This window comes from Halyomorpha halys, unplaced genomic scaffold (genome assembly GCF_000696795.3).
Source record: "Halyomorpha halys isolate HHAL.00 unplaced genomic scaffold, Hhal_1.1 Scaffold315.1, whole genome shotgun sequence".
Lineage (NCBI taxonomy): Eukaryota > Metazoa > Arthropoda > Insecta > Hemiptera > Pentatomidae > Halyomorpha > Halyomorpha halys.
Window position 1 is genome coordinate 315,485 of NW_027105587.1, and position 27,546 is coordinate 343,030.

Genomic DNA, 27,546 nt, shown 5'->3' on the forward strand with positions numbered 1-27,546 from the left:
AATAAAATAAAAAACTCTCTTAAAATATATACAAACAAAAGAATAGACAAGATGAACATAATCAAACTATCTGTATGAAAAATAAATAAATAAAATAACATAATGATAAAATAATATATACAATATCATTTAAAATTAAAAATTAAATCTGTACCTCTACAACCTATGAAGGGATCACGGATGCAGTACTTAGTGAGGAAGTTACTAGATCAACGGTTGTGGAAGAAGGTGATTTGGCGAGAATCACACTTGACCGCCAGATTTTTATCCAATTAAGGGACCTACTTCATGAGGCTGGATGGACAGCGGAGGACTCCTGAACCCACAGGCATGACTCACGACTACAGTGAAACAGAAAATAATTTTCTACCACAGCCGGATTCGAACTCGGGTCCTTGCAGTTAGTAATACAGCGAATTTTTTCATTTACAGAAGACATTTTTTTATTCCACAACAGTTGTCATTGAAAAAAGTTATTTATATACTTATCCCAGTTCTCTGTTTTCAACTCTAGCTAGAGTACCTGCAGTTGTTATGCCTTTCGATGATAAATATGGGAGGGAAACTGGAACTTTTGTACAGTACAAACTTGTTTGTATCTTTTTTAGCCCAGCAAATGTTGGCTATTAAATAGTTTTATTACTATTTGAGTTCTTTAGACCGCACTCGAACAATCCTCTTTTATACACACGCCCAATCAGCGATCTTCTAATACGTGTTTAATATTTAGCTCATCAGTTTAAACTTTTAAAATATGTTAAGGTAAATTCATTTACAAGGTATTTAATGAGATGTTTTAAAACCACGATTAAGAGAGTGCATAGGTTAACAATAAGATTATATAAGCACTACTAAACTACATCGTATAGCTTGCCGTAAAATGCAACATTGGCTCACATATAATGTCCGGACATTAACCTCTAATAGCTGAATAATGAGAAAATAGAAGTTATGGTAAATTAAAATCTATAAAGATTTATCTTAACTTCACTTTTTTTTAACATTCAGGCGCTAGAAAGCATTCACGTCAATATTTTACGTTATGACGAAGTATTACAATACTTATGGTACACCATCTTTACTGAGTTACGCAGTTAATACAAATAACACAAAACATGATCACATATTATGTAATTTTGTACATAACCATGAAGATTAAATTACAACTAAGGAATATAACGTTTCAAGGTTACAGATTTTATTCATAATTAATGATCGCCATAAATTTTTTGAATTAGCATTTCTGATAAGACTTAAAATGCACTTAAATAGTCTGTTATCTCTTGCACGAGTTTTCAAGGTTTTAGGGTTACTTCTTTGAAAACAAAACCTGGACGATGTTTTGAAAATGTGTTTTTGTAAAATAAAACACGGATCAGTAGGCGGTAGGTTCATGTTTATAAGAACAAGCGGAAAACCGGTTAATAAATCATTTAACCCGGATAGTGACTCATAATTACTTAACTTTTTTTTCAACTTCACTCAACTTTACATTACTCAAAAGGTTATAGAAATATTGTCTATTTCATTTGATTACAAAATGTTATTAGTAACAGAATAATTAATTAGTAATGAATCCTAGAGGGTCTTAAATAAAAGAAAAAGTTAGCATTGTTATTTGAAAAAAATAATCTCCCAAATAAATTAACTTAGCTCAAATTTGCGTTTAATGACATGAAAAAATACAAAATAGATGCAAATAATTACATTAATAAAAGAGAATAAGATAAATGATTCCGCTAGTAATTAAAACGGTATATAAATTTTAAGGGGTTTATAAAAACTGAATTTAATCAAACTCTGGGATTCATCATATATGATAATGTTGCTGATCATTTTAAATCTTCAAAATATGTTAAGTTAGATTACCAAGGCATCTACTTAGGAATGCAATGAAAATATAAATGCATCAAATTATAACAAAGAGATGGTTCATTTTGTAGTGCTGCCCAAATACATTGCGTTGCTGTAACACACAGGGTAACCAAAATCCATGACTAGACATATATACACCATCAAGTAATAATAATGATAAAAAAAACAATTTTTTTTCACTACCTTTTCCTTTTTCTAACAATAATCATCTATAAACTAAATAGAATATATTTTAAATATTTTTTTAAACAATTTTATTTTATTTTTTCTTATATATATATACATGTTTTCCTCCTTTATTAACAATTATATTATAATATGGATATAATTTAAATTATAATAATAAATGCACAGATCTCCTATAGTCGGCCATACGTATATATATTAATAACACTATAATAATAACACTTAGAGGGGGGGGGAGGGTTATAAACGTGAGAACACAGATTTTAATGAAACTACGTTTTCTCTCATATAAAGGTATAAAATTTTAAAAATATGTGTTGGAAGAGCGAAAATTCAGTTTTCCAACATTGTAAATACATTGGATTGTAGCGAGACAAAAAGTTAATTAATTTAAAAAAAAATACTCCAAAAATCAATGCCAAAAATTTCTGATTTTTGTTTATATAGACAGTAGTACTTGAGGGTTATAAAAGATGTTAAAAACGAATCTTCATTTTTCTAAAAAAAGGTATTTTGGTGTACTTTACTTTGTGGTTTTTGTAATTTTCTAAATATTTCATTTGATCAACAATCTTTTGTTCTTATTCACCACAAAATAATCTATTGGAATGTAATAATAATTAAATCCATGCAGATCAAAGACAAAATATTAAAAAAAAAATCGAAAACTATTTACATTTTTGTTTTTCTGGACTAATATTTTTCGATCTAGTATTTCGACGTCTTTAGCCATTTCTTGTTGATACGGGGAGCACCTGACTAATCTTGTATTCCACATGAGGAGTGCAATGCAAGACATTTGGGCTCTGCAGCGCCCAACTCATCTTTCTCAACTTGGGACTGGAGTGAGAGTCCTCTAGCCAGGAGGATCAATTCTCGCTACTGTTCCTAACCATAAAAAACGCCTCATTTCGGAACTCATAAATATTCATATAAACAAAAATCAGTCAATCTTAAGCTTAATAAAACTACCATAATTTTTTTTTAAAATTTTTTTTCTATGTGCTGTATTTCACAAGCTAACTTACCTATTATCCTCTTATATCTTTTATTTATTTATTTTTTTATATTTATCTCATATTTCCCCTTATACTGACATTTATTACTTTATAATTAATGTTTTTAATTATCTATTTATTATATAATTTTACTATCCACCCATATTTTACATTTTATAATTTATATTTATATATTTTATCGGTTTTTTATATTCATTTGATACTTCCACCTTATACTTGCTTTTATTTCTTTATAATTAGTGTGTTTATTATATAAATTTACAACAACTGTGTATCTCTATTTAATTTTCTATATTTGCTTTTCTTTACTATATTATAATTATTGTATCCATTATTTTAATTGTATCGCATTTATTGTATTTTATCTATATATATTTTTATATGATTTCTCCCCCTTATGATCTTTATTATCATTTAATGAGAAGAGTATTAAATATTTTCTTATATATCCTAATAGTATCTTGCTTTAATATTATTTTATATCTATTTGCTTTCAAATGTAACGCCATTTGTTAACTGTCTAATTCCCCCACTCTCCTACCTTCTTTATACCTTATATCCTATTTTGTTTATTATTTTTCTTTTTTCTTGACTTTTATTTTATCCTTATCTTCCGTCTTTTAGTATGTCCTAAATATTTATGTTTCTCTTTTACCTATTTTTTATTAGTTATTACTACCGTTTTCATTAAATGTCTAGTACATTTTTGCAATTCTTGTATATTTATATTTTTCACTGTACATCTTATTTTTATTTTCATATTTTAAATTCCTTGGTCCTATCCTTTATACAGTTTTCACAGCTGACATTCCAACCCATACTAACACAATCCTCACCACGTATGCCGATGACACATGTCTATTGTCAGTGAACAATGATCCTTACATTGTATCCCAAACCCTCCAATCCCACATCACCACCCTTGAAGAATTGTGCCAAAACTGGAGGATTGAAATAAATTCCAATAAATCCCACCAAATCACATTTACCCTTCGACGTAAACCCATGACCTCTTCCCCTACAATATCCTTTAATAATACCCCACTTATTCCTGTCGAACAGATCCGTTACTTAGGACTACATCTCGACAAATGACTGACATGGAATCCTCATTCAAGACTGAAAAGACAGGAAACTGCTCGTCGATTCCGACTATTGCAACATTTACTAGACAAACGGTCTAAATTGCCAATCCATTACAAAAGACTGATCTACATGACTATTATAAAGCCTATCTGGACATACGGAGTTGACCTTTGGGGCTCCACTAAACCATCAAATTCTTCCAGAATCCAATCCTTACAGTCCAAAATCCTTCGTAAAATCCTTAATGCTCCTTACTTTGTCACAAATCAAGTCATCAATCAGGACCTCAATATTCCATATGTTGCTGATTTGGCCAGAACCAGATACCGTTCCTTCCATAACAAACTTCTCAACCACCCAAATCCACTTGTTTCTAACCTGGCTCCTCCTTCATTACCTAATAATCCTTCTAGGCGTCTGAAAAGAAGATGGCCTCGAGATCTTATCCTCTAGAAATGTTATTGGAGTTCTATCAGTGGGTAGATTCTCCACATGTTTTTATCATGCCACTATGTCACCTACAGCAAATTTACTTGTTGTATATATGTGTATATAGTTGTAAATATCAATAAATAAATTATTAAAAAAAAAATAATATTATCAATTATTTTTAGCAATACCTTAGTTCACTTTTATTTCATGTTATATATTCTCTTACTTTGTTTCATTATTTTAGTTGTTTGTATCTTTTTTAGCCCTGACGAAGCCGTGCAAAGTGGTTCGAAACGTTAGTACAAGGTTTTATTACTATTAGTAGTAGTATATGGCCTCCAACACTAACCTAAATATCGTACATTTTTCTGCTGTAGCGATTCTATTTCAAGAACCGCGATAAGATTATCAGAGAACGTAATAGGGGAAAAGTAGGTTTCCCATTCGTAATGAAGTTTATTCATACTTTATGTGCGTTAGATATTTATCAATTGTAGCACTTGAAAACAATGTTATTGTATGCTAATGACTTACAGACTTTTTTGTAATCCATTTACGTCACCGCGCGTTATTTTTATAATTCCAATTAGCAGTCTTTCATAACGCTTTTTGTAAATGAATTTCATATTGGGAGAGCTGCTTTCACAAGTGAAAAACGATTTTCATCGGTATTATTTTGGGCAACATATTATACTCAAATTTGACAACTTACCCCGTCCCCTGAGCATTCTTTTTTTTTGAGAATTTAAAAAATACTGAAAATTACGATAGTTATATAAATTACCAATATTTTACAAACTTCAATGGGCTTTGTAAAGAAATGGATTCGATTAAGTCTGAGTGCAGTCAATCTCGTTTTCAATTGATTTAGTTGAGATCTGACCTCCCCCCCACCCTAGAAGTGAATTTATTTTAAATTTAATAAACCTTTTTTTATATCTTGTATATTGTGGTCTATTATGTATTTATGTACTTTTTTTTTATCTTGTAGTAACTAGAAAAATAATAAATTTACGAAATTAATTTTTATTTATTTATTTTATTTTTTTAAATTTTAGTATGACTGTGATCAGTTTTCTCAATTAGCTATTGCTCAACAACAGTGGCAGATTGTAATGTTTATCAATAAATGAAGTTTTGAAATGAAAAAAAAAAAAGATTAAGTGCTTTTAAATATAACAATTTATGATTATATTTAATTTTTTTTAACGCTTTTTTTTTTTTTTTTAAATTAAAATAATTCCATTCATTAGAATATGACCAAGACTAGGAAAAGATGACCATATCCAATGCAACTTCTAATCACTGATTCGTACATGTCGAAATAACCTTTCGGAGTTTGACCTAAGTAACCTCTGGATGAACCCTGGCTCGTGTTACTTCATTGGCCAACGAAAAGGGATGGTGGTTCACGTAAGTGGATAGGTCATGGATGATGTTGCTTAGAAGGAATGGAAACGTTCATGGATTTCCTATCCAGTGTAACTTAGTGAACAAGTCTATTTTTAAAAAAATCACCAAGTTTTATAATAATTATAATTTGTTTAATTAATATATTTAATATTAATCCGCGACTAATATCTTTTATTATATCTCAGCGGAAAATCTTTTCACTTTCACTTAAACATATATGGAATATATCGTGAGGTGATATATTCCCAATACTTTGTGACATATACACAATACTTTGTGATCGGGCAAAATTTCGAATTCGAGTTTTTGGGAAAATATACGTTTCGCGACAAATCGCATCAGATTACTTTTTATTCGTCGTCGGAAATCTCTTCTCTCCTGCCCAACTGTTATATTTTTTTTATTTTTTTTTTTAATATCCCACTAAAGCCTGTTCAACAGATTCGTTGCTTTGGACTCCATTTTGATAGGAGATTTACTTGGAATCCCCATACTAGACTGAAACGACAAAAAACAGCCACAGATTCCGTGACTACAACACTTACTTGACAAACGCTCTAAACTTCCCATTTACTTCAAAAAACTTTTACTTTTATGATAATCAGAACTATCTGGACAAATGGAATTGAGCTTTGGGGATCCTCTAAACCTTCAAATTCCTCCCGTATCCAAACTCGTCCATAAAGAACTCAACATCCCATTCGTTCCAGATTTGGCCCGAAATAGATATACCTATTTTATTCTAAAATTCCTTACCCACCCAGACCCATTAGTTCTTAATCCCTCATCCTTTACGATCCCTGATAATCCTCCAAGGTGACTGAAATGAACTTGGCCAAGGGTTCTTCTAATTTAAAGCAATGATTGAAGTACCACCATTGGGTGGTTCCTTCACAAGATTATCATGTCTTTTGAAATATTTATCACATTTTCCTATTGTATTTAATTTTATGCAATTGTAAATTTCAATAAATAAAATAAATAGATATTTTAAAATTTTTCAATTTATTCCTTTAATAGGTAATTAATTAATTTATACGCTCTTTTAAATAATAGGGTAAAATATAAATTTCTTGTGATAAAGACGTAAAAAAATAAAGACTAAACCTTTCTTTTCATTAATTCATCGCAATTTTAATTACATTCATATTTTTACATTAATTTACATACTTGTTTAAATATTTTTATATATTACACATTACTTTAGAAAATGTCGCTAATATAATTTTTTTTTGTATTTTCTGTTTATAAATTGGCTACATCATTCCGAATAACGGAGTCCTATCGTATATCATTAATACGGAATAGTGCTTTCGTTGTTGGTTTAGTTTCTTTGATTATTGATGATTCCTAACCTTGCTTTATGTAGGCATGAAGGTCAAAGATTCAGGTTAACGATTCAACTATTCAAGTTTAATGCTCAGTTATTTAGGTTAGACCTTACTTAACGAATCCTCCAACCCCGGGGAATGCAGCGTCTTCAAGATTTATTCTTCCTAGCTCGGAATCTTATATGGCTTTTCATCCATTGTAGATTGCTTTTGCAATAAAAATAAATTGTAAACTTTCTGAATTAGGTAGTGGCCATGAGGAACGGTTAGGTCAGAGGTCGTGTCATCTCTAACAAGGAAAATCCCCTGATGGTTTTTTATATGATTTGCTCAGCGATTCCATTTAAGACAGTAGTCGGAATAACTTCAAAAACCTAAAGAACCTATTCAATTTTTCTTTTTTACTGTGTAATATTAAATTCTTTTTTATATTTATAGACAACGGTAATAAGGGTCATAGAGCTCTTTCGCACAGTATTTACAAATATATAAATTAAATAATAACAAAATAAGAAATAGAAGAGAAAAAAAATAAATTTAAACTTAAAGTAAAATAATATCTTAAACACAATAATTCCTATTTACCTTTAGCCTAGGAAATTCCGAACCGAGCTATCTTAAAAACTACCAACACTAGAAAATCTAAAAAAACATTATTAAAAAGCGCAAATTTGCTGAAATATTAGCCCTAATAGAGCTATTTACGTCCAATAGTTCTCGAGATATAGCCTTTTAAAAAGAAACATTTCATAAAAATGTACTGAAATATCAGTAGTTAGTTAATTTATTTTGAGAAATCTAGATCTCATTAACCATTCGATGTAAAAATGTCTATTACCACTCAAATTAAAGCTAGTTTAATGTACTATAAAGTTGTCAATTACCTTTATTTTCGTATGAATAGTAGTTTTCATGATATTTGCTAAAATAAATTGATTTATGGTTGATCAATAGTTAAGGATGTTTATCTTTGTATGAGTAGTAGTTTTTATGATATTTGGCAAAATAAACTCACAAAATGTTAATTTCTAGTTGTTCCTAAAAAAATTTTGGATTTTTGAAAAAATATATCTCTAGACCAATAAGAGGCACATATGTCTGCCAAAACTCAAAATAAAGGAACTTTAACTTACTATAAAGTAGTTTATGACACCTATCTTCGTAAGGGTAGTAGCTTTTATGATATTCACATATGAATATAAATTTGGCAAATGAAAATTTGTCCGAACAACTATAAATCAATTTATTTTAGCAAATTTCATGAAAACTACTACTCCTAAGAAAATAAACATCATAGATTACTTTATAGTCCATTAAACTAGCTTTAATTTGAGTGCTACTAGACATCTATACGTCACATAGTTCCTGAGATATATATTTCTCAAAATAAATTAACTAACCACTGATCACTGGTTCACTGGTTGATTCAGTTCGTTCCGTACAACATTTGAAATGTTGCTTTTTAAAAATCTATATCTCGAGAACTATTGAACGTAAATAGCTCTATTAGGGCTTACATTTTAGCAAATTTACTCTATTTTAAATGATGCTCTCTTAGATTTTCTATTGTTGTTGGTAGTTGTAAGGATATAGAGTTCCGAATAAAAGAATTATTATTTTTAACGTTTTGAAACAACCGCCCTTTTTTATTCCCCCTACTTATACCTGGCAGACTCATCAATTTTGACTAGTAATTATTCATTAAAGTAATAAAAAATTGGGGTGAAATAACTGCCTTTTTCCTCCTCTTGGGCTCTTGTACTAGGAAGATCCCGGCGCTTCTCTCCCGGGAACTCTCTGTAAGTGACGTAGTTCACTCATTCCAGTATAAAAGAAGTCAGAAAAAAATTAGAAGAGCCGTAGTTACATGTTGATGTATATATTTTTTTAATACAGTTTATTAAATAAATGATATATCATTAGATAGAAAATAAATTTTATTGTGGTACTTATATTTTGTCCTTTCATAATAACAATGATGTATAAATAAAATGATAACAAAAAACTAAAATGATAAAAAAAAAAATTAAAATCACAATACAAAATATATTAGAAAACTTAAAATAAAACCAAATTAAAAATTAAAGAAGTTCAAAAAATAATACAAAATAATCAATCAGTATAGGTAATATTGACCACGTGAGAATATATACTCACATAAAAATATAAATATATGCTTAAATTCTTGTATAAACACTGGCGAATAAACACACTTATACATACCCTATAAATAGGCAAATGAATATATAAAGCAGGCGTATAGAATATTAAAATAAGATTATTCACTTCTAATCTTCATCCGATTCTTGAATTATCACCACTATTAAAGAGCGTTAGTTCACGATGTGAGGAGATATTGGAAAAAGGAAGGTTTAAATGAAGATGAGGAAGAAGTATAGCGGATATCAGAAGGGAGGGAATTCCTGAGGGTGGTGGAGAGGGCTTTAAAGGAAGGTTTAAACATATTTTTGTAAGAAGGGATAAATTGAGGATTGTGGATTTGATAGTTGATGGATTGGTATAGATAAGTTCCGAGAAAATATCGACTACGGTTAAAAGGGAAAAGCCACTTAAGCTCTTCGAGGTGAGAAACACGAATTATATATACATTTATGTAAATTATTTCATCACGTATATTTCTTACACAAGCAGTAAGCATTTTAATGAGATCAACATTCTTACATTTCCTTAGAAAGTTTAGTATCAGAGTTCACCATAGTTATTTTTTTATGTTTTCAGAAAATGGAATGATGATCCCAAGTTATTAGGGACACCAAGTACAAACTGTTTCAGCTTAACTTTATCCTTTCAGGCATTGAAGATTATTTTGTCAGTCTTTTGTGAATTTTTAACTGGCTAAGTTCATTTTTATTTTACTAGATTCGTAAATACAGTATCAAGACAGTTAAAATTTTGAGTTTCATTATTCTTAGTAGCCAAGTATGGCAATTTTAAGTGGCAGTGGACTCTCCAATCCAAGCTAAATATTAAAATTTGAAAGCGTATTTATTTCTCAATTTCTTTAACTGCGAATATAATTACCCTTTTCATTAAATTAATCAGCGAAATTGCATTGTTGATAAATTTAATGATTGCATTGTTAATAAATCTGAACCCTCTTGGTCTTAATTATATGGGATTAGTAAAAAAATCGCATTACCGAACAGGGTGAAAAAAGGTCACTTCGTAAATATCAAATGAAGTGATCAACAATGAAATATATTGTATACAATAAAGATTAATTTAATGTAAAGGTTAATTATATCCACCGATTAAGAAAAAGAGAAAATAAATAAACTTACAAATTTTGGATTTTATTTTATTTTTTTAAATTGCATTTTTAAAGAGATTATTTAACCCTTAGCACGTAGGGAGTAGATAATACAGTTTTATTCAATATATGTATATACCTACTACATAAATAAAATAATATTTTCAATTTTAGATTCGAGGTTAACCCCAAGTTTCTAATCTTACCCTTCCATTCCTGACAATCCTCCGAGGCGCCTGAAAAGAAGATGGCCACGAGACCAGCTAATGTAAAATGTTATTAGAGTGCTACCAATGGGTAGTTTCTCAATACGCCTATAACACTCCAATTTAACTTAGATCAGATTTACTAAATGTATTATAATGTACAGTTGTAAATAGCAATAATTAAATATTTAAAAAAAAAATCGAGGTTAGATTACGGACTAGATGAGATAAGCGATGTTCAGATTAGTGAGAGTTCTCTGTATATATAACTTAATTTTTTTTAAATACTTTCTCACTCCTTATGCTACTAGTTGTTCAAAATTCTCCAACGTATTACGTATTAAACTTGCAGTAAATTGAATGGAGTCTAAAATTGGTAATACCAACATCATACGTAAAATTTAAAATGTGTTGTGGTAAGTGTATATCAGGGGAAGAAAGTACGTAAATAGAGATTTTTCTCAAATTTGTTTTGTTAGTAGTAAGTGACATAAATCGGATGAATTTATCATCTTATGTATTAAACTTACAAAATTTGGTATCACTTCCAACATAATCCCCGTTTATGCACTTGGTACGGTTATGAACTTATCTGGACTTACCTTCCTGAAAGCGGAGTGCTTTTTTCTAAGCGTTTTTCTTTTTTAAGATAGCGAAAAACGGGCAAGGATGAGGAGGTCAAAAACTCAGATTTTTTTGTAGGGGCTAATACATTCCTAAAAATGAACACTACCTTTTACAACCGAGCCCTTTTTTGAGCAATTTAATTTTATCCAATTGCCAGCTCCTCAATGATAGCTCTATGTTAGAAGGTCTGGGTGGAAGGCTAGATACATTTTAAAAGTTTTTAAAATTAAGGATTAATGTAACTGATCGATGAGAGGTTGAGATTAATTTATTATTACTTATTGTTATTCAAGAAGGAAATAGAAAATACCAGCAATTTTCAAAAATGATGAGGCAACTATTAGACGAATTGAAGAATAGTGAGAAAGTTAGTTGTGAAATTTCGGGCTTCGGTTTTGACTTAATCAATAGTATAAGTGAGTTTTGAGGTCATGCTGGGTTGTTGCAGCTATTAACAAACACGGCTAGGTGAGATGTGCAACATTGAACAATTCACATTGCAACGCAGGTGGTTTTGTCTTTGAATATTTTGATACAATCCTTTTAGGGACCTTGAAAGGCACTCTAACTTAAACTCAGGAGAAAAGTCTTGCAAGAAAAAATAGAAATGAAGATGGACCACAGTCTGCAAGTTGTGAAACAAGTGAACCGCCTGTAGCTCAGGTGGTTGAGGTGCAGGTCTTTGCAGCCAGAGAGCTGTGGCAGCGCCGGTTCTACTCCGACCAGAGGTGGTCCCACGCAATGAAAACTTGACCCCACCGTAGTTAGAATAGGTTGGTCACCTCTAGATAATTCACCCGTATGTCAGAAATGGGTTCATAAAAAAAAACTTTTGTAACTAGTTTAATTACATCGAATCCCTTAAGTTTTCATCATTGAAATGAAAAATAATCCTTAATCCGGGATGAAAAAAAAAACCAATGGTGCAGCTGAAAAATAACTTTTAGATTTAAGGAGAAGAAAAAATAGTATGTATTTAAAAGAAGATAGGAAAGAGGTTTTACAGATAGAGACAGGTAAGGAATGCCATAGAGAGAAAAATAAAAAAAGAAGAACATTTGAAAAAAAGAAGCATTTGTATGAGGAGTTCAGTGATACGGGAAAGTTGTTTTTTCTTTGTGAATCACGGATGTATTAACGGAAAATAAGGATAAAATAACTTTAACTAGGTATAATATCTGTTCGTAACCGAGCTAGTTAAAGCGCTGGGGGTTGACTTTTATTTCTGTGGCGGTCCCTCGAAAAGAAAACTTTACCCCCCACCAAGCTTATAATAGGGTGGCAACCTATAAATAAACCACTCCTTCCTTATGTCAGAAATGGCAAGAAAATGGGTAATAAAAAAAAAGTATAATGTATAAATACAAGATATAAAAGATTTTTATGAATAACTAAAGGAGAAAAACGGAAAAATAGATAAATCGAGACCGCACGATCTTTCCCGATCTCATACTGCCTCGTTATCTTTTGTTAAACAGTTGTATTTGAGGTAGGAACAAAATTTATAATTGTTATTCCCGTCTCTAGAATTCCTAAAATACGAACTTTTACATCAACAGAAAAATAAATAAAAAATTGATCATCATTTTCGTCTTCTAAGGTTTTTGCATTTTTTTAATTTAAAAAATAACTCCAACACGAGCTCACTGACTTGAACAAAACTTGGGGGCTTAAGTAGGTTAGTAAGTGAAAGGTATGTGATGCGAGCACCGCACCTTTTTAATTATAAGCTATTTTTAATTCAATATCCTACATCTTTCTATTTCTATTATTTTATATAAACAATTAAAAACCAGTATGGAACTCCAATTATTATTTATACAACTGTGTATATTATGCCAATTGTAGTATGTTTATTCTTTGATGAGTCAATCACTTAATGGGAGTAATACCAGACATTACTTGAAAAATGAAAACAAAATTAAAATTATTGGGAACATATAATTTTTATTATCCCCACGAAGGTGAAAGTTGGGGAAAAAAAAAGATTTTTTTTTAACTTATTGATGAAAATAGCTTTATATACCCTGGCGTGTCAAACCGTATAAGGAAAACTGTAATTCAAGGGCATTCACAGCGCGTCCAACATTTTATGGGGAATGAAATTATTGATCGTTCGGTAACATTTTATCAATTTATTTGAAAAAAAGAGAGATTTATTGTTTCCTATAAATCATAAAAGTGACCTAGTGCAATCCTTACATACAAATTAGTCAGTAAGAAAAATAACACAAATTACCATTAATTGAGTTTCTCTCTGTTTACAATGCATTATTATGATATTATAAGAAAATATTTTTGTTTAAAAAATAAATAAAAGCTTTTTAATTTTTATTTGGAATAAAAGGAATTTATTTTCTTTAAAGTTTTTTAATTTTGTTTTTTAATTATAAGGGCTATTGGTTACTATTGCCCTCTTAAATAAACAATGATCTTACTGTAATTAAAAAAATAAAAATGATTGAGAAATACATAGATCAATAAAATATACTAAATAAGAAAAAAAAATATTCTTTCAAATATTTTTATTGAAATTTACAACTGTACATAATAATACATGCAGTAAATTTGATCTCAGTTATAATGGAGTAATTTGACAGGCGTGTAGAGAACTACTTATTGGTAGCACTCAAATACTGTTCTTTATTAGCAGGTCTCGTGGCTTTTCTAAAGGAGAAGATCTCTATGCCTCTGTGCCTCTGTGCCTCGGAGGATTGTCAGGAATGGAAGAGGAAGCAAGGTTTGAAACTTGTGAGTTTGGGTGGTTAGGGAATTTATAATGAAAGGATTGATATCTGGTTCGGGCTAGTTCTGTTACATATGGAACATTAAGGGCTTATGTATGATTTTATTTGTAACAATGTAAGGAGCATTGAGGATTTTAGATAGTAAGGATTGGATACGAGAGTAAATCGAAGGTTTAGTGGAGCCCCAAAGTTCAATTCCAAATGTCCAGATTGACCTTATTACAGTCATGTAAGTAATCTAGTAAGTGCTGTAATAGTCGAAATCGACGCGCAGTTTCCTGATTTTTCAGTTTGAAGTACAATACAAATTTACATCAAAATCAAATTTAATAAAGGGAATGCTATTGCTAATACATTCCACATTGTAAAAACATTTTTACTTTTTCAGCGGTTATTTAGGAACAGGAAAGATTTCCCTTATAAGACAATAAATATAATAAAGCGTAGTTCCCAAACTGGGTGCCTCAGGAGTATAGTAGCGGTGACGACGAGAATCGTACTCAATATTACAATAAAAATAAATAAAACAGTACAATCCACCATTTAATTTGCCCTTTTTTTTATTTTCCTACATATTTGACCACTCTACGGAAAATTGTACCACAAATGTTTTTAGCCACAACTTTTTCTGGCGAAAAAACAGGCGCTAGTCTAGAGCGTAAAATAATTCTATGTCATGTATACAACCTTCTATCACATTTAGTTATTGAAAGGATTGCCTCGCGGTATCCTTTGATGGTATTCAAATGAGCACTAATTTTAATCTTGTAAATATCACAAGACTAATGATGCTAAGTACATTGTAGATGGCAACATCTGATTGTGGACCAATTGCTACGCGATCTACAACTACGTGCTCTTATCAATTGTTGGTCTTATCAATTTCCTTACACTCCTATCTACGCCGCCTTGCCAGACAAGACACATTGTTCGGACCCTTTCCACCATTCAGAGAACAATATGGAGTGAAAAGAGACACGGTAGAGGTTATTGATACTGCATTATAGGCTAGAAAGTGGGTGCATCTGTTATTCTATGAAACGTTTCTGCCTGAGCTTTCTATTCAAACAATGCAGAAACAATTATGATCGTATCATTAATAATATCAGTAGGAGATGGAGATAAGTCTCATATCTGCTCCACATTCATGAACCTATATGCATAAGGTAAAGATGTGATTTCTACACTACTCAATTTCTACATTGCTACTTTTTATTACTGTTTTTTTTAAAAATACATTTATTTAATTATGGGCAGAGAACGGGTTTTTCTATAATAAAAAAACTATGCACTGAAAAATATGCAGAAAAAAAACAAATGTGCAAAATCTTACAATAAAAACTCAAAATAACAAATAACACACAAATCCTGCCATAATCAACATCTAATTGTATAATTTATATTATTAATATAAAAGAAAGCTTACCATCCTTATTTGAATCAAATTGATACTTTTTATTTATTGATAGCTATTACAATCTGCCACACAGTTGTGGGCAATAGGTAGTAGTGATGAATGATCACATTCATACTAAAATTAAATAAAATAAGAATAAAAATAAATAAAATCTCTCTTAAAATATATACAAACAGAAGAATAAATAAAATGAGCCAGTGGAGGCTAAAGCCGCAAACACTCAAGTTGAGTGGAGAATCTGACCATTGCCAATTGAATCTAATTAACTCCCTAAATACTCCCTACGTTTATGCAAACATATATAAAAAACTAAACTACTCTGATTAAAAACCTAAAATTTTGTTATGATTGAAGAGCTATGAGGAAACTAATTTTATTAAATGATTTTATATTATTATTATAAAACCTGGAATTTACGTTGTGATAAGACCTGTGATTTTATACGGGGTGGAGACCACATGTTTACCAAACTTGAAGAAGCTGCTAAAAATAGAGGAGGATCTTAACAAAAATCTATGGGCCCAGGAAAACACAAGAAGGTTACAGGCTAAGATCTAACGAAGAGATCTACAGAAAAATCAAAGAACTGGAAACCGAGATGAGAATCAGAAGGCTCATGTTCTATGGTCACATGAAGAGGATGAAGGAGGAAAGATTAAATGAGAAGAACTTAAAAAAAATTTCATTGATACACGAGGCAAATGAGAGAGGAACTAAAGTGACTTAAAATTTCAGATACCAACTGTCTAGATAGAGATACGTATAGAGAAAACATTGAAAAACCTCAAGGAAAAAAAGGGGTACGAAGGGGTTCGAAGAAAGACAGTCGAGGATCTTAAAACTGCGATGGGAAGAAAGAAAATCAAGACTTCCAAAGAAGCCTAACCATGTTTGGTTATTTCTAGATAAACCCTCCCAGTATGTTAGAAATGACCAGGAAAAGTGTCATACAAAAATTGTGTATTTATATAAAAATACAATGATAACCAAAAAAAGTGATCAAATATGTTCATACTAATCAGACTAATCGATTTTTATTCTAATAATTTTTATCACCTTTACTTTACTTCCTTCCAACTTCTTTTTATAAGGCGAAGATATTATAATCTCAAATTAAAATAAAATGCAAATACTCCTACTTACTAATTTTACTTAATTACCTTAAAGAAAGTTATCATATTTACGCCAATTTTTTTATGTTAATAAAACGTACAATTACAAGTTTTTCTTCTGGTTGCGAATTGATTTCAATGCTCGAGGCTTCTCGACCTTCTCCTAAATGAAGTTAAACATTTAAAAATAGCTGTAAATTTTTATTTAATTCAATATTCCATTCGTATTCAAAATCAATTGATATATCAGTTTGAGTGAACCGTAATGTAACAATATTAATTTATACCTCAAGATTTCTTAATAGCTCAGCAATTCGAATAAGTAACAAATCCATCATAAATTGTGATCTAAAAAAAGTAAATGTAAACAGATTGGATAATATATGAATGTCTATGCCTTCAAGGAAAGACATTTAAATAGCTACCGGTTTTTGATGCTACTAACGGTCTCGGGAATTCAAGTACAATTATCGGAAGCCGTTATGAGGAAACGTTGCAAAACGGTGTTGAAATTAAGAGAGCCTGTAGATTTCTTATGTGTCTGCTATATTTTCGTATATCTGGTCCTTTTTTTTTTAAATTCTTATTAAAACTGTTCATGATTTTTATTCTTAGATGCATTCCTCTTCAGTGAAAAAACGTTATTTAGAAAAAAATAATTTTCTAAACTAATTATTAAACACTATAATAAAAAGAATATAAATTAAGATTAATAAATAGAAGATCCTCAATGCTCGTTATTTTGTTACTAATAAAAGTATCCTATATAATACTATATATAGGTTATCTTTTATAACCTTTCCTTCCAAAACTTCATGATATTTTTTACTTTTTAGTTTTCATTAAAGTAATTTATTACAACATTGAGTAGAGAGTGAAAGTTGTGTAAAAGTTTGTCTACTCACAGTCTTGTTGATCGTCTAACTTGTGAGGAAGAGAATCAAGACGAGCTAATTGCTAACTGTCATTACATTATTATTATTGTCATCCATAGCTCCAAATCCAAAACAATACTAACACAAACTACGAACAAGTAACCTAACACCAAAACAAATAAAACGGTGACGAGCTCTGCTGGTCTGTTGCGTGACGTCATTCTCCATTTAACAGACCTAGTAACAGACTCTCCACTATGTTATGTATTATATCGTTTTAACATGGTAAAATAAAGAAATATTTCTCCATTTAACATAGGTTTTTACATTTAACACGGTTTAACAAATTAAACTAAATATCATGAATACTCCTAAAGTCTCTTTTTGTAGTTTGCCTATATCCTAACCGTCCATTCTAGAAGATAGTAAGTCTGTTTAGCATTTTTTCTATTTAATTTTAACGTTTTTATTCGTATCTTACATGTTCATGAGATTGGAGTAATACGAGTTTAAATCTTGTACACCTGTTTTTTTGGCAATGGCCCGGTTATTATTTTTTTACAGTGATTTTTTTTGTTTTATATTTCATTAGAATTTAAAAAAAAAAAAAAAAGATACAACGGAAATAATCAGACTGGCTTGCTAGAGCTAGAATAAGGGAAAAAATCCAATTTCACTCTTATCCAGTTCAGTTACAAAACCATCTAAGAGCCCTAGTGGTATTACAATTGTGAAGAACACAGTTATAAAGCAATTTTGAATAATACTTCTATTTATTAATTTTAATTTATATTATGTATATTTTAGTGTTCAACAATTAGTTAAGGAAATTCTTTTTTTTTCTAAACAATTTTTTTAAAGAAACAAATTAAGGAGCATAATCTACCACCAGCTTTTCTTGTAGCAGACACGTTACTCACTTTAACAATTATATGTAACGAACTGAGGACAAAATCCACAAGTGATAAGTAGAAAATCAATCTTTTTGTACAGCCGGGACTATTGACTCCGAGCTACTTTCGACTATTAAAGGCCAAAAATGAATTCATTATTAAGATACTAAAATTATTATTCCTAGATTAGTGATTTACTAGACTAATTTATGATTAAATATTCTTACCTATTAAATGTCAGTCTTGTATATTTCAGAACATACCTGAAAAAAAAAAAACGTTCTTGGTTAATATATATTTTTCCATTATCTGATAGAAGTTAGTAATATTTTTTAAAAATTTTATTAATGAATTGAAACAGTGGATTATATGTTCAATATTATTAAGAGGTTAAAAGTTATCATGAAAGAAAAAAGAAAAAACAGATTTGAACTGAAATCATTGAAGAGCGCAGAGGAACATCGCATTATCAATGAAATCTGTAAGAGTTTAATGAAATCATTCTTCACAACTATTCATTCATTTGATGAATGAAAGAGCCCTCATACAATTCATTATTAACAAATATTCGTCCTCATAGCGAAAATTCGTCTTTTCGTAAGCAATCACCAATAGGCAAATGACGAAAATTCATCATTTGTATATTACAGAAAATAATTTATTCTTCTTCTTTTAATTCGAAATAAATTAAATTCAAATGTTTACCAAACAGAGATAATTCCCAAAAAGAACTGATTGCAACTTCGGTTGCGCCCCATAACGATGCAAATGTAAACAAAAACATTTTTAAAATAATTTTATTCCAAGTTTAAGCGCTTGAGTGTTCGGATATTGATTTCAGTTGTGTTATTGTTAATTTCCTGGCACAATTTTAATTAAAATTTAACTGATTGTGAGTGTATACTGGAATTTTTTTCGAACATTACCATTCGCTTGAGAGATATTATTTGTAAAATTAGATACGAAAATAATTTACTTCATCTAATTAAAAAAGAAAATAATAGATTTCTATTTTGAAGTAATTCAATATAATAAAAAAAAATCATGATAAAACCATAAATTGAATTCACACTATTATATAACATAATATATACATAATTTCATTATCCTATATTATCAAAATATTTTTAATTTTTTTTATCTTTTATAGCCCTGAAGAAGCTCTACAAAGTGGGGCGAAACTTCGGCGAATAAATAGTTGTTAACTATTTATTGTTTTTTTTTTACCTAACCCACGACCATCTCCTTCATATTTTGAAAAATACGGACAATCATTTATTTATACACACATATATAATATGAGAAATTTGTTTTCCTTGATAATGACCTAGGGTCCGAAACGTTGGAGAAAATTAAACAAAGTGAGTGATAGGGGTCAAAAGATATTTATGTTTAATTATTATAAATATTATTTATAATTATATTTTTTCATCAATGTTAACTGTTTTAAAAAAGTAATTTCCGAGTATGTCTGTATAGTGAGATATTATATTTAATAATATAGAAGTTATTAACATTATATATATACAGTAATAAGTCACGACTTATTACGTAAAGTAGGAATCGTACATTGGATACGACATGTAACTAGATCTGGATTCTAATATCAATTCAGGGTTCAAGGAACGGCCCCGACACTGAATGAGACCATTAAGCTCTCTCTAACCGATATCTTGACTGACAAATCGTTAAGGATATCTCGGTATAGGTATCTATTGATCTTTTCGACGAGATCCATCAACGTGCTACTAATAAAGCCCATTCACCGCAGGCAGTTAAGCCGCCTATTGTTCCCTCCTGATAACGACTAAGTGGTTAGTGGTTCGGAAGTCGTTCGACAACTATCGAATCACAATGACATCCACGGATCTGTATAAATAGCTTTAACGAGTTTTTTTTTTTTTTTAGTAAGCAACAAAATGTCGTTTATTGAAAACTTTTTAGTTCACTGCACGTTTATGTATTACGGTAAGCACTATTTTTTTTTACTTCGATGCTTAACAAAACGATTTATTCACAAGTTAAAAATTATTTCAAATGCCCTGGAATTGTATCTCTAATACACTACAAAATCATATAATTTTATTGCAGTCATATTTTCTAATCACTTCTTTTGTCTAACTTAACTTTATATTTTGTTTATTTATTCAGTATTCATATTTCTTTGTTTCTTTGCATTTTATAACTTTTTGTTTTTAATTCCTTAATTATGTTAGGAATATTTAATTAAATATTCCTTATTTACTATTTACTTAAATATTTAATTACCTATATATATGTTTTATTTTTCTCTACTTCCATTACTTCATTTTTATTAATTTTAATCTGTACAATTATTTACTTTAACCATTCTGTATTTTTATTTTTTTAAATTTGTATTCATTGGCTGTTATCTTGTTCTTCGGCCTTAGCCCAGATGAAGGCTGGAAATTCTGGCCGACACGTTGACACTATTAAATACATTTCTTTAACTTACTTACTTACTGCACCCCCAACCATCTTCTCCTCATATTATAATACATAATGTTTAACCCTACCTTAGTTTTCTTTTTCGTACTGTTTACCCTACAGTACCAACACATATTTAGTTGTTTTTTTAGCTCTGCAGAGTGGGGCACAACGTAGGCAATGTTCCTTTTTTACTGCACCCACGACCACCTCCTTCATATTTTAATACCTCATAATATTTTTTTTTTCTCTAGCATTAGGATGTAAACAATGTCCGTAAATATACTTATATAAATAATTACAACAATGGAAAAAAATATATATGGGTTTAAAATTTACATTTGGTATGGGAAGAGGAAATGAGAGGCAGGATCTAGTATAAGCAGATATTATGTAAGTCTTATGGTTTGCAGAATGACTTACGTCTGAAGAAGCACAAAGGAAACGAATCCTTTCGTTATGCTTTGATAATCAATCTGTTTCTTTTTTAATAATAGGCTAATTTTTTTTTAAACAACGGAAATCAATCTTTTTATACGGTAAAGGAGGGTTTCCTTCTTTGTTATCACACATCCGTCAAAACCTTGGATCATTTGGATTCTTAAAAGTCTAAATGTTTAAATACATAAAAAGACCATTAGTCTAAAAAAAAAATTATTAACATTGTCCAATTTTTTGTTAACAGAGCATTAGCGTTATTAAAGCCCAAAAGTTTCATTTCTTTTTACGTTAATTTTTCTATCTACTTTCGAAGTGATTTTTCAATTTGGTTAGTTAAAAGTTTATGTTTATTTATTTTTTTAACTATAAGTAATTTTTTATTTTTAATTTGATACATACAAATAAGGGATATAAGGAGGTTTAGTGAGTATAAATACATTGCGGAGGTGTAACATATGCAGAATGATACCGAAGGCAGTGGGGCCAAGACCTGTATAATCGCGGATGAGGGAGTGGGCAGTGTTTTCAGGAGGCCCTGGAGTGATCTATTTAGAAGCCATTGGCACGGTGTGAGACGCTGCAGTCACTGATTCACGGACACTCAGCCGGCATTGTTTTTTCATCCAAGTTTGTGTTGGAGCTGGCTGGTTTTTTTTTTATTTTTCTCACTGACCAGGCGGCAGCAGTGACTGAGGCACTGACACTTCGCTGTCATTGTTGAGCCAAGTATGTGTTGGTGCTGGCTTGTTTTTTGAACTCTGTCACCGACTCGCCGGCAGTCATTCTCACCACTGTGCAGTCAACGTTTATTAACGAGTTGTCGGGTTACCTGGGGCTCTTTTTCACCAACTCGCCGATAGTCCGAATCTCCACTCTTATTATTATTATCGATATGCGAATATCGACCCCCCGACCATCTCTGAGTGACTACTGTATTTTTCTTCTCTTTTACCGAGATTCAAATTTTTTTTGTTTGCTTCTAATTAACTCGAGTTAATTAACTTATTATTTTTTTTTGTAAAGAAAAAAATTTTTCTTGGTTTGTAGATATGTATCAAAATATTTTTTTTTACCTCAAACTTCATTATTTTATTTTTGTAACAACATAGCAGTTCATTTATTTTTTGTTTATATTTTAATTTAATTAAATCTGTGTACCACTTGGAAGGTTATTTTTTTGTTATTTCATTTTCTACATTTTTTTTTGTGTGTGTGTGTTTGATATTTAATTCAGGTTCTCCGTGCTATTTAACCCGAACCAGTGAACATTTAACTCTGGGGAAGAGGTCGGTTTATCATTCACGAAACATCCTTCGCCTCGACAAGTGTACATCTCAAAAACAAACATTATATAGTAAAAGAACTTACCATACTGACAGGATATAACAATTAAAGTAGGAAAACAATTACTCAAAAATAATTGGTGTACATCTCCAAATGCCTCATTCTGATAACTGAACTAGGATCTTCACCAGGAGGAGAGGAGTTGCCAATATTAAAATATTATTATGATTCTAAAATTACAGCAAATATAAAAAATTCCATAAAATTCAAAGATAAATAAATCTCCATAAATTGTTCGAATTTTAAATTAGAATTACTAAAATATTTCATTGATTTGATGAATACCAAACCGGTAAATGTGAAATACCAACCTAAAATCAAATAATTATTTATTTAATATAATAAATAAATTATTGAGGTCTTTGAAATTTGTTTTAAATTTTACCTGGAGGTATTTTAATTTTTGTTCTGAGCTTTCTTTATGTAAAATACATGGGTTCTCAAAATCAAATGTATACTCATGGCAATGTTGTTGTTAGTATATGTTATTTTGAAGGTTTTGATTTGCATACCGATATAGAAATTTGGACGTGCTGACAATTAATTTTATAAATTAAATTTGAACTGAGGGTTGTCTCTATTTTATCTTTGGTTGAAGTGAAAGTTCAAGTTTATTTTATTTTTTATATGAAATCTTTATTTAATCTACGTCATTTCCCGGGGCGTAGGCAGGATTTCGGCAAGGGGTGGGGAGCAGACCTCTGCCTATTACACAAACACACACACACACACAACAAGGTATAGTATTGATCTGTCGAGATATCAACTCAACAATGTGGCCTTCCTAATTATAGATTGTTTCCACAAAGAAATCATCTGTCTAATACGTTCAATATTTTCTTCCTTTTTTTTGAGTCCCTCTCTTTTTTTCCCTCCTCCCCTCTGCCTACGCCCATGGTCATATCCATTAAACGTTTTTTTTTAGGGATTCAGAAAGAATTTTTATATAAGAGGTTTGTATCAGGGAAATAATGGGTAATTAGACAATTGATTATTAGGGGTATTTTGTCTAAATGTTTTTAATCTATAGCTTGTTATTTATACTTTAGCTTAATCGTAATATATATTATTCAACACAAGATCGGTCTGGTGGGCCTTATATAGTTAATATAACAGATATTTTTTTTAAAAACAATTAATTATGGGAGGAGGGTATAGTCTTATGCAAAAGACATCCCCTACTACTTACAACGTTATAAATATTGGAGAATTGTGAGTTATAACGATGAATTAAAAACAAAATATGTATAAACAAAAATAAAATAACATAAATAGATAAAAATAACTATTCTTAAGAAATGTGAAAAAGAAAAGTTAATAATAAAAACTACAATGCTCCATTTGGCTGCCCTACATTGGGTTGCTACAACACAGCGTACAAATAAATCCATAATTAGACATATAAACTCTACAACACAATACAATTTTATTAAAATAAATAATTTAATTTCTATCCATTTTAGTCCACAATGCTTGTTGTGATAAATATTTAACAAATAGTGACTGTGATAAATGATTTTAATGTGAATATTGACTAATTAGAAATTGTTGTTTTGACCTGGGCAGAGTAGCCTGCATGGAGTTAGAGTTTTTAAATCATTTATTTCCAAAATTGTATTAAGTAGATTGTCTCTGAGGATGGCCGGATTGGCCGAAACGTCAGACTTATAAGAAAAATAAAATGTGTTGAGACTAAAATAGATAGAAATTAAATTATTCATTTAAAAAAAAAATTACCAGTCTCAAGAAAGTGTTCAAGATTATAAATGAAAATTTTATATTTTTCAAACAATAATTATCAATCAACTAAATAAAAAAAAATGTCTTCAAATAAAAAAAAATGTCAACAAAAAAAACCTTTTTTTTCTATGAACACATATTTGTTTTCCTCCTCATACAAAGCCAAATAACAATTTTAAATTCGTCCAATACATTGTTCCCCCTGTTCCACTTCTTCATTCCTCTCCTTTCCAGTAATTTATTAAAAAAATAAATAATTGACTTCTGATGGGAGAAAAAAAAATTTTATTTGAGAAAAAGACGAAGACAAAATATATATAAAATCGTAGTAATGACAATAATAGAATATATAAATAAATATAGAATTCATCAGTACAGGAGAATTATTTTTTTACAGTTTATTTTCTTCAAAATATTATCAAAATAATTATCTAGTATAAAATTCCATTTTGAAGCCAGAAAAAGAGTTATTTTTATTATTTTGGCAGGGTATGTTTTGAAATTTACATTCCAAGAAGTCTGGTAAGTTTTGAAAGGACAGTAAACCTGATTTGACAAGGGCTACAGTCCGCTTAGGCAGCGGTATGTTCGAATAAATAAAGTAAATGAATCGATTTTTTATTAGCTATCAATCACCTTGTCATGTCACAAAAGGTTTCATTATTAATATTTTGATTGTATTCAAACTGCTTGCTAATTAATTTTGAATGCTTCATATTCGTTTTAGAATTTTCTCATTCCTTTGCATGGCTGGAACTAGGATGTGGGACAGAATTTAGGGGATAGGCATAGGTCAGTAAAATTTTGAATTTTTTTCTTACATTAAGTAAAAAATATTTGTTTAATAAATAAAAAAAAATAGTGTTTTGACATAATTCAGTCAATAAAATGAGTTAATGTTATGAAATTATATTTAATTCTAAATATATCACCTAAAATACTGTCGTTAGACTGTTCAAGTTCACATTGTGAAAGAAAATGCGGCAAAATAAGCACTTGTTTATTTAAATATTTTTAGTATCACCATTTATTTTACTTATAGTTTTATTTTCAACGTTTTTTAAATAAAAAATATATGATTATAATGTTTATAACTGAATTAATCTGAGATAAGTTTTTACTGCAGTAAGCATCAAAACAAGAGTAGTGAGTCAAAGTAGGCTGGGAAATGTACCGATTATAGGCACCTGAATCATGATGAAATAAATTTTATTCATTGATTAATGATTAATTATTCACCTTGTTCTTAGTTCTGATAAAGGCCTGAAATCACGGCTAAAACGTTGGCAGTAAGTTTTACTTATTTGTGTTTTACCTGTCTGCTCCTCATATGAATTGTTTTGACTATCTCAACAATTTTGGATTTTTTTTTAAGCCCCCTACCATTTCTGATATACTGAGGGACTAAAAAGAGTGGATTGGTCATTTTCATATCGTGGGACTGCTACGATATAAAAGTTAATCCACCAGGTCCGGAATTAACCTCATGTCTGGTGACTCTTTAACTCCCTCAGCTACAACGGCCCCAACACTTATGGAACTTCTCTTGCCTCCTGGCAGTGTTGAAAATTAACAATATTATAATATTTTTATTAAAACTGCATTCTTTATGTCGATAAAATTCTTATTTATTAGTGTAGGTTTTAAATGGTATAAATCCTGAAATAAAATATTGTACCGCAATTTTCGTAGTTTCAAGTAAATTCTCAAACATTTGTGTTTTCAATTTATTGTGTGTATCTCCCAACCTCTTCCGTTGTGATGTCACTGCCTACTAAAAAAAACTTTATATCTCTATGTAAAGATATTGAATGACCTTTTAGTTTAACCTTTATGATATAATTATTTTCGTTAATATAAATACAGGAAGATATCAAAAAGTTGTTTATCAATGCCCTGTATAGAAAGTTTTATTAATTACTTTTTAAAAACCGGTTATAATGATTTAGGATTTTTTTTTTGCATCATATTACATCCAAATGTAAGCTTCACGATAGTATCATGTAGCTGCAATGAGAAAAACTTGTTTTTTGGTGTTGTTTTTTTTCGGATCTGAAAACCCATTCATCGAGCCGTGTCTCAAATTATAGCCATTTCAATAGCATTTCAACATTCCATTATTGCCCGCTCAACCACATTCTATATGGTTTCACTCTTCAAATCCGGTATATTCCTTGTGCATTTCAAAACCCTTCTGTTCCCACACCTGCTTACAAACGCTAGCTGACATCAAATTTTATTTCATGTAGATTTTCTTAAAGTTTTATTTTATGAGGAGACTGATTTATTTTATTTATATTATCGAGAATTTTATTAGTTGAAATTTTCATTTTATCTAACAAAACCCAAGGTTATATTTATATCTTATATTGATATAGAGTAATGCTATGGGTGTGTGTGGCGAAAAGAAAATCCTATATTGGTTGATGCCTTATTCCATATGTTGGTTAAATTGTAATTACTATGTTTTCAATTTTAAGTTTATTGAAATTCTCTTAAATATACAGTGTTCTGTAAAGATGTCAACGTTATTATATACTACTATAGATTTTTTGGGTGAAAAAAAAGAAAAATATTGCTAATTGCATTAAAGGAGATTGAGTTTAAAAAAAAAACATAAGATCATTCTAGTGAACTGTACCAATGAAATTATTTTTAGATTATAAATAAATGATATAAAGCCGATAATAACAATCTGTTTTTAACCCCTTTATACCTTTTCATACGGATTTTAAAAATAATCGAACAATAATTTTTTTTTCACTTTACTTGAAAAAAATAGGCCAAGATTCCCCTTATACGAACAATGAACACCAGGATAAGAAAATCTAAATAAATTAAGTTTGAAAATTTATATATTTTTTTCCTTGGAAAATGAAAATAGACGACACTGAAAACAAATATGACTTTTTTCTAAAACAATAAAAATTTTGTTCTTTTTTGTAGAATTATAGGTCTTCTTAATTTTTTTACAAATATCTAATGCAATCGACATTATTTTTTTCTTAATCTTCAAATAGAAACAAATCGATTGGTATATTATAACTTTGAAAAACAATGATTTAAAAAAGTATATATATAAT

The 27,546-nt window shown here is 29.8% G+C and overlaps 1 protein-coding gene across 4 annotated transcripts in view; it reads right to left on the reverse strand.

Annotated features, from left to right (window-relative positions):
• Gld (Glucose dehydrogenase) overlaps positions 1-27,546 on the reverse strand; it is a 313,323-nt gene that overhangs the window by 91,683 nt on the left and 194,094 nt on the right. Inside the window, exon 2 of one of the 4 annotated variants that reach the window (XM_067052261.1) lies at positions 18,718-18,753. The exons of the other annotated variants lie outside the window; for them this stretch is intronic. The gene's annotated coding sequence lies outside the window, so the exon portion shown is untranslated. The remainder of the gene's footprint in view (positions 1-18,717; positions 18,754-27,546) is intronic. 4 annotated transcript variants of the gene reach the window in all.